We start from the raw sequence: 9433 nt of genomic DNA, 5'->3' as shown, positions 1-9433 counted from the left end.
TAGCAACCACAAGAGGGGTTTCGGCCAAGAGAGGGAAGGAGGAAGAAAAAGAAGACTAAAGGTTTTCACATCATGAAAATATCATCCAAAATGATATATATACCCATCTCATGAATACCAAAGGGTTTTACCCTTTGATATTCCAATCCAATGACTCAAACCATTCATCTTCCAATTCAATGGCTCAAAATTGACCATTCAATCCAATGGTTCAATTTTGACCATTCAACTTTCTTGGTGAACATAAGTTCACCCAATGAGTCTAACTCATTGATTCTCGTGCAATCTCGAATTCAATGAATCATCATTCCAATCAGTTGAATTGATTTAATGAGTCTAGTTTGAATTGGACTTAATCTAACAATTAGATTAATCCAATGAACTCATCTTCATATCTACTTGTTCTTTATGTATAACCCAATAGGTTCTCGTAACATTCAATGTACCCTGATCCTATCCGTGCACTGAGTCGATGGTGTTGGAGTGTATACTGAAAGCCTAAGCTTTTGTAAACATTTATGTTAAATAAAAAATCACATTTGGTCAATTTATCTACATTTGTTTGTAGTTGTTCAATTAATTTATATTGTAGATAACATAGTATGTGGTGTCACATATAGAAGATGATGTTATCAGTACCTTATAAATTATAAACAGTAGCTCACGACCAAAATGGAAAGGAACAAACCATTGGGAGGTCGTAGTGTAATTAGGAATTAGTTTATCTTGACTATATAATTACACTAGTACACTTAGAGTGTATTGAGTAGGACTATTTGAGGTCGTTTCTTTTATACTGACTTTATAAAGAAACAAAGACCTCGGTTATTATGGAAGTGTGTGCTCTTAATCCTAATATAATAATAAGCACATATATTTGATATTTATTTCTTTAATTTATCAATGAGTGAGATTTAGTTCGATGAATCAATAAGCCTGATAAGTTGGGAAATGGTATCACTTATAGTGTGTGTTGTTGATTATAGAAGGAAACTGTGTCCTAGAGATACTAGGTTGATAATGTCCTCAAGAGGAGCTCATAAGGATTGTCATGTTAAACCCTGCAGGTGGACTTAGTCCGGCATGACGATAAGGTTAAGTGGTACTACTCTTGAACTAAGATATTAATTAAATGAGTTGTCAGTAACTCACTTAATTAGTGGACATTCGATATCTTAAACACAGGGAGACTAACACACTCATAATAAAAAGGAGCCCAAAAATGTAATTTGGGATCGTGCGTAGTTCAATAATAGTTCTCTAGTGGAATGATTATTATTGATAAAATTAAGTTGTGTGTCGGGGCAACACGGATGCTTAATTTTATCGGAGACCAAACCAATTCCTCCTCTCGGTCCCTATCGTAGCCTCTTATTTATGTAGTACTATACCCACCTATACCCACCTTCTATACCCACATAAGGGTGCCAAGCTAGCTTGGGAACCAAGCTAGGCCGGCCTAGGTATTGGTCGGCCCTAGCTTGAACTCAAGCTAGTGGGGGCCGGCCAAATTAAATTAAAAAAGAAATTTAATTTTAATTTTTATTATGTGGAAGATATAATTTATTAAAGAGAATTAAAATTAAAATATCTCTCTTGTAAAAGATCTACAAAAGATTAAAGAAAGAGATTAGATCTCTTTCCTTATTTGTAGATTGGTGAGATATTTTATTTTCTCTTTAAAAATTATTCACATGTTGTAAAATTAAAATTATAGAAATTTCCTTTTTATCAACCATGAAGAGATTTTGAAGAGAAATTTTATTTTTTAAAAATTTCCGAAAACAAATTAGGAAGTTTTAATTGTTGATTGAAACTTGTTCAATTTGTTTTCATTGATGTGGCCGGCCATAAGATTTCAATTGGGGAAATTTTATTTTATTTTTCTCAATTAAATCATGTCAAGGAAATTTTATTGTAATTAAATTTCCTAATTTGCCTAGGCCAAGGAATATAAAAGAAGGGGTGAGGGTGCCTTCATGACACAACCTCTATTATTTCTCTCCCTCTTTTGTTCCTTGGTGTGGCCGGCCATCCTCTCCCTCTCTTCCTCTTGTGGTGGCCGAACCTCTCTCTCTCCCTTGGAGCTCTTGTGGTGGCCGGATACTACTTGGAGAAGAAGAAGAAGAAGGAGAGAAAGCTAGCATCTCTTGGAGCTTGGTTAGTGTTTTGATTTTATTCCTTGGTGAAGCTTCTTCTTTTGTGGCCGAACCTAGCTAGGAGGAGAAGAAGGTGGTTGGTGGTTTCTCATCTCGGAAGATCGTTGCCCACACAGCATCTGAGGTTAGAAGAGGAATACGGTAGAAGATCAAGAGGTTATTTTTCTACAAGGTATAACTAGTAATTTTTCTTTCCGCATCATACTAGTTATTTATGGAAATAATACCAAATACAAGAGGCTTACGTTCTAGTATTTCGAATATATTTTTCGAAGTTGTGTTCTTTTGTTTTATTTTTTCCTTGTGATTTGATTGTTCTTTTCGGTTAACCTAAAGTTATTTTAGGAAATTAAATATTAGCTTTCTATAAAAGGTTTTGTCTAGTCGGTGGTGGTTGCTCCCATATCCAAGAAGGCCGTGTGCCTCGCCACGTCAGTACTGGGAACCGATTATGGAAATTAATATTTAATGGAATTAATAACTTAAGGTGATTTGGGTCGAACGTGTTAAGTTCCGCAGGAGACCCAAGTCAAAACCTAAAAGAACGAATAGATTAAGTTTTGGATCAAACGTGTTAAGTTCCGCAGGCGATCCAAAATTTAATTTAAAAGAACACATGGTAGCTAGGAAAAGGTTCAGACCTTTGTACAAATTTTTGTACTGGAACCTCTAGGTTTTCCGAGTAGCAACCAACAATTGGTATCGAGCTAGGGTTTTGCCTCTGTATTTGGTATTAGTTTAATTATGCACATGTCATACATAATTTAGGCGGGTTAATAGTAGGATGTGCTAACTTTGTGGACGCAGGATCCAACTATTATGGCTTTTAGTTATTATGTGTGGACCCTTGGACATGTCAAGGGCATTTATATGTGTGTGCATGATTGTATTAAAATACGCAGGAGTGTATTTAGTTTTATTAAGATTTTATTTTGATCTAGATACATGTACATTCCTTTTATGGAATATAGGATCAAAATGTAAAATTATATTTATGTCGCGGATCGAATCTTGCAAAGCGTGGAACCTTCTAAGGACCAGAGGCGCATGAACTAGAGCAAGATGGATGCGACAATGAGACCCGGTGGCCAAATATGGCAAGAACTTGGGATGACAACACACGGAGGATAACTAGAGATAAAAGCCATAATAGTTGAAAATTAGTTTTTCTATTTATTGCTTTTATATTGTGTTGTGTGTATGTGTTAGTTTACATGCTTGTAGGCTAGCATAGTTAAAATTCCTCATTTATAAATAACTAAGTGGGAGAGGAATTTTTAAATAAATCCCATGGTCTCCATTACTGGTTTGTAAGTGATGCAAACAAGCTTGCGCGTTGGCTCTGAGTGCCTTCCTCCATAACGGATGAGCTTGTTTGTGGATCACTAGAGCAGACTTCCATTTTGGATGACTATAGGAAGTTAATTAAGAGCGTGTGATCTTCCCCAACGGAAGGGGCATAATCTTATTAATGGACTTAGTGTCAAGTAATGGTATACACTTAGACACACCTAATAGTATCCTCCCATCGGAGTCACTGCTATTATTTGTGTGACCAAAGATACCAACTATTAATTTTATTTGTCAAAAAGTTAAGTTGACAAGAATAAAATTAATGGGTAAAACCTCCTCTTACAAATGTTTGAATTTGTATACGTCCACACTAACGTGGCATACAAAATTCACGGTGTTTTTAGGTGTTGGTTAATTTAAAATAGTATTGTTTGAGGAATTAATATTATTCTAAATTTAGAGTCTTGACCAAAGTTTATTTTGTGATTCTTAGGATGACTTTCAACCCACTGTCCATCATACTTCAACAAAATAGACTTACTGGACCTAACTACATAGATTGGAAAAGAAACCTGGACATTGTTCTTACTTCTGAAAGCTATAAATTTGTACTGATAGAGGCTGCCTCAAGCACCATCGTAATTCTACCCAAGAGGAGATTGAATATCATAGGAAATGGGTAAAAGCAGATGAGATGGCGCGGTGTTACATTTTAGCTTCAATGTCAAATGTATTGCAACATCAACATTACCAACAGCCTATGATATTATGAACAATCTCAAGGAACTCTTTGGTCATCAGGATAGGGCTTCTAGGTAAGAAGCCATGAGAAAGATAATGACAGCCACCATGCAAGAGGGTACTCCTGTGAGGGATCATATCCTAAAGATGATGGCTTATCTGAACGAGATACAGATCCTTGGAGGAGAAATTGATGGGGAAACCCAGATCGATATGATCCTCCAAACACTACCTAGAAGTTTTGAGCAATTCCGCCTGAATTACAATATGAACAAAAGGGTATATTCATTGGTGGAACTACTGACAGAACTTCAGGCAGCAGAAGGATTATTTCGTCACAATGCTCAAATTCACTATGCTGAAAATGGTTCTACTTCTAAACCGAGAGGAAAGAAGAAGAAGAAACAAGCTAGTTCAGCAAAGAAAGTGAATAAGTCTCAGAGTACATGATTTAAAGCTGGAGTGAAGAAGCCAAAGGGCAAGTGCTTCATCTGCAAGCAGGCAGGACATTGGAAGGCGGACTGTCCTCGTAGGAACCAAAACAAAGGTATATCTCATGCTCTAGTTATTGAAACATGTTTAGCGGTGTTATCTACCAGCACCTGGTGTGTAGATACGGGAGCCACTGATCATGTCTGCAATTCCTTGCAGGGGTTCCAGGAAACCCGACGACTATCTGAAGGAGAAATTACCGTCTACATGGGCAATGCTACTAAGGTGGCAGCTGTTGCAGTGGGAGACGTCTACTTATCTTTTAGTAGAAATAGGAATTTGGTTTTAAGAAATTGTCTTTATGTACCCAGTTTTAGAAAGAATTTAATTTCAGTTTCTAAACTGTTTTTAGATGGATATTCAGTTTCTTTCAGTAACGATGTAGTTATTAAAAGAAATAAAGTGATTATCTGTTCTGGTGCATTAGTTGACAATTTGTATACTTTAAATCCAATTTCTTCCACAAAGCAAAACATGGAAATTTATAACTCATCTTCTAACTCTAATAAGAGAAAAGAACCTGGTCATATTAACTTAAGTAGGATTCAGAGGCTTATAGCCGATGGACTTTTGGGTTCATTAGAGTTGGAAAATTTTCCAACTTGTGAATCCTGCTTGGAAGGTAAAATGACCAAGAGGTCGTTCAAGGCCAAGGGGTATAAAGCCAAAGAAGTGTTAGAGTTGGTTCACTCTGATTTGTGTGGTCCTATGTCTGTCCAGGCAAGAGGAGATTTTGAATATTTTGTCTCTTTCATAGACGATTATTCAAGATATGGATACATTTACCTAATGCGCCGCAAGTCCGAGTGCTTTGATAAGTTCAAAGAATACAAGGCTGATGTGGAGAAACGACTAGGTAAAAGTATCAAGACACTACGATCTGATCGTGGTGGCGAATACCTCTTAGGAGAGTTTAGGAATTACTTATCAGAGGCTGGGATTCAATCCCAACTGTCTGCACCTGGTACACCCCAACAGAATGGTGTGGTAGAACGAAGGAATAGGACTCTTATGGAGATGGTTAGATCGATGATGAGTTATTCAGAATTACCAAATTCGTTTTGGGGATATGCTCTGGAAACAGCAGTGTATGTTCTGAACTTAGTACCTTCTAAATCAGTTTCTTCTACTCCCATAGAATTGTGGAATGGGCGAAAACCCAGTCTAAGACATATTCGGATTTAGGGTAGTCCAGCACATGTGCTGAAACCAGATGCTGATAAGTTAGAATCCCGTACAGAAGTTCGCGTGTTTGTAGGATATCCCAAAGGAACGAAAGGTGGTTTATTTTATAGTCCTAAAGACCAGAAGGTCATTGTTAGCACCAATGCCCAGTTTTTAGAAGAAGACTATATAATGGATCACAAGCCTAGTAGCAAAGTTGTCTTAGAAGAACTTAGAGAGGACACGTCTACTTCAGTACCAACAATATAAGATGAAGTACCACAAGAGACTGCAACACGTGTCACACATGATACACAACCACAGACAGTGCCTCGTCGTAGTGGGAGGGTTGTAAGGCAGCCTGAAAGATTCATGTTTTTTGGGAGAGTCTTCGGACTTGATCCTGGGTAAACATGAACCTGATCCACAAACATATGACGAAGCACTCCAAGATATAGATGCAGCATCTTGGCAAAAGGCAATGAATTCTGAAATAGAGTCTATGTACTCTAATAAGGTCTGGGAGCTTGTAGAACCACCTGATGGTGTAAAAGCCGTTGGATGCAAGTGAATCTACAAAAGGAAAAGAGGGACAGACGGGAAGATAGAAACCTTCAAATCTAGGCTTGTTGCGAAAGGGTACACTCAGAAAGAGGGAATCGATTATGAGGAAACCTTTTCACCGGTAGCCATGCTTAAGTCTATCCGGATACTCTTATCCATTGCTGCTCATATGGATTATGAGATTTGGCAAATGGATGTCAAGACAGCTTTCCTTAATGGAAGTCTTGAAGAGAACATCCATATGAAGCAACCAGAAGGGTTCATTGAAAAAGGCAAAGAGCATCTAGTGTGCAAGCTCAATCGGCCTATTTATGGACTGAAGCAAGCTTCAAGGTCTTGGAACATCCGGTTTAATGAAGTAATCCAGTCGTATAGATTTATTCAGTGTCCGGATGAGTCTTGTGTATACAAGAAGTGTAACGGAAACGTGGTGGTATTTCTTGTACTATACGTAGATGATATTTTGTTAATTGGTAACAATGTCAAGGTATTATCAGACGTAAGAGTATGGTTGTCCAAACAATTTGATATGAAGGACTTAGGAGAGTGTGCACACATTCTTGGGATCAAAGTGATGAGGGATCGCAAGAAAAGAATGTTGTGTCTGTCCCAAGCTTCATATATAGATACAATCCTTGCTCGTTTTAGTATGCAGGATTCCAAGAAAGGTTTCTTACCTTTTAGGCATGGAATAGCTCTATCTAAAGAGATGTCTCCTGATCCGGCGGTAAAAATGGGGGACCCACTTCCTGAAGGGTCCCAGCCTGAGGATAGATGGAGGGCTGACTAAGCGGGTAAGGGCCGCGCCGAGCAGTTGAGCATGTCCGAGCGGAGCCAAAGATAACCCAGCCATAGGCTTGGGTTTCCGATGCCAAGGCAGGAGGACTGAATGGCTGAGCGGGTGTCTACCCGGCCGGAATCGAAGGGCCGAGCGGGTGGTTCGATCGGCCAGGATAAGGGCGAGGATACAAAGGTTAGCCGAGCGGCCTATTCGTTCGGCTCGGGATATGGGATGTCAGCAAAGGCATGTCTAATGATTATGCCATACACCAGATTTCACGATAGAGGATCTTGCTGTCACATCATGGAGAGGTGGATACAGTAGCGGTATGGCCTTATGGATGCCCTTCTGACAGACCCATACTTGGGCATGGTCGAAAGCAGGTGATTGCTTTGATTGACGTGCCTAGACTCCTTCGAGAGGTCTATATAAAGTCTCCATTTCTTCACCGGAGGTACACGAGTCTTCTGTTTCTAAGCCACCTCTTTGTTATTCCTCGCCTGACTTGAGCGTCGGAGGGCCGTCGCCGGGACACCCCTCCCGGCTCGGTTTTGTTGCAAGTTCGCCGGAGCACTCGAGGATCCATCAGGGAGCGCCACATCCCCAGCGTCCGTTGACTCCTGGTTCGGACAGGATCAATTTAGCGCCGTCTGTGGGAACGCACCTGCATCTGAGCAGAGGCAATGGACGAGGCTGGAAGAATACATACCGTGGCACTCTCACAAGAAGAGTTGGACGCTCTGGTCGAGATAAGGGCCGCCAAACTTGTGGAGCAAAAACAGAAAGCATCTGCCGAGCGGCCGGAGCAGCAAGCAACATCAGCATCAGGTGGCCGAACGGAAGCACCACCTGCCATTGCCGCATTTCATCGGGCTCTGTTCCGCACCCCTGAAGCCTTACCAACTCACAGAGATAAGGGGTCTTCTTCGGAGGAGATGCCTCGACGAGACGACAGGAAGGGGAAAGTGTTAGGACCAAAAGTAGCTAGAGGGGGGGGGGGGTGAATAGCTCGTCGCGTTCGCTCGTTGCTCGGCGTTGCTTGTTTCTTCAAGAATATGCAGCGGAAAATACAGAAACAAATACAACAACGCTAACACGGTTGGTTTACTTGGTATTCACCTCACAAGAGGTGACTAGTCCAAGGATCCACACCACGCACGCACCCTCCACTATGAAAACACTCCTTTTCGGTAACTACCGAGGGCGGAGAAGCCCTACAAGACTCTCAGTACAAGAAGAAAGGAAAGGGAAACAAAATACAAGCGCAAAGCTTACAATGAGTACAGAAAACCCTAACCCTAGCTTCTCTTCTTGCCTTTGATCCGCCTCTTGACTTGGAAAGCTTCCAAGATCCTTCAAGAACCGCGATCTGATCTTGAGAGCGGAGGAGGCAGTAACTGGGTGAATCGAGAAGAGATGCCGCAGCCCATCGAACGCCCGCAGCCTATAAACGACGCCTAACGGATCGATCCCGATGACTTCAATGTTCTAACAGACGACCCTGGGATTGATTGACCTCCTTCCCAATCGATCCAGCACAGCTCTTACTGTACATCACGAAAACTCCTCTCCAATCGATCAACTAATTGATTTGAGTAGCCTAATCGATCGGTTGATCAATTGGGGAGAGCACATTGTGCTCTCGAGAATGACTGCTAATCGAATTGATCGATTGGGCTGTCATTGCTCATAGGACTCTCCCAATCGATCAACTAATCAATTGAGTTATGGTTTAATTGATCACCTGATCGATTGACCAACCCTAACTTGCTTAACTCAAGTCTAGGGTTTCCAAACCCAATATCCGATCAATCGTGATCGGTCGAGACTCCTCATTGCCTAGTATTTGGTCAACCTTAACCTGTTGGGATTTCGTCATCATGTGTTTGGTCAATCCTTTAACCCACTTGGACTTTTTCTCCTTGTACTAGTGTCTTGTCAACCTTGATTCACTTGGACTTACCATCTAATGCCAAATGTCTGGTTCTCTATGACCCACTTGTACTTCCACTCACTAAATGTCCGGTTAACTTTGACCCACTTGGATTTCTACTGTCTAGCTTCACTCACTAGGATTTCCTTATTGCCTAACTTCATTTACTAAGACTTTTCCACCTGCGTCACTCTCCAAGATTTCCATCTGCCTAGCTTCACTCACTAGGACTTCTTCACCGTTTAGCTTCACTCACCAGGACTTCCTTCTGCCTGGCTTCACTCACCAGGACTTTTCTTCTACCTG

Source organism: Zingiber officinale, chromosome 9A, assembly GCF_018446385.1.
Source record: "Zingiber officinale cultivar Zhangliang chromosome 9A, Zo_v1.1, whole genome shotgun sequence".
Classification (NCBI taxonomy): domain Eukaryota; kingdom Viridiplantae; phylum Streptophyta; class Magnoliopsida; order Zingiberales; family Zingiberaceae; genus Zingiber; species Zingiber officinale.
Note: the sequence above shows the minus strand (reverse complement) of the source record.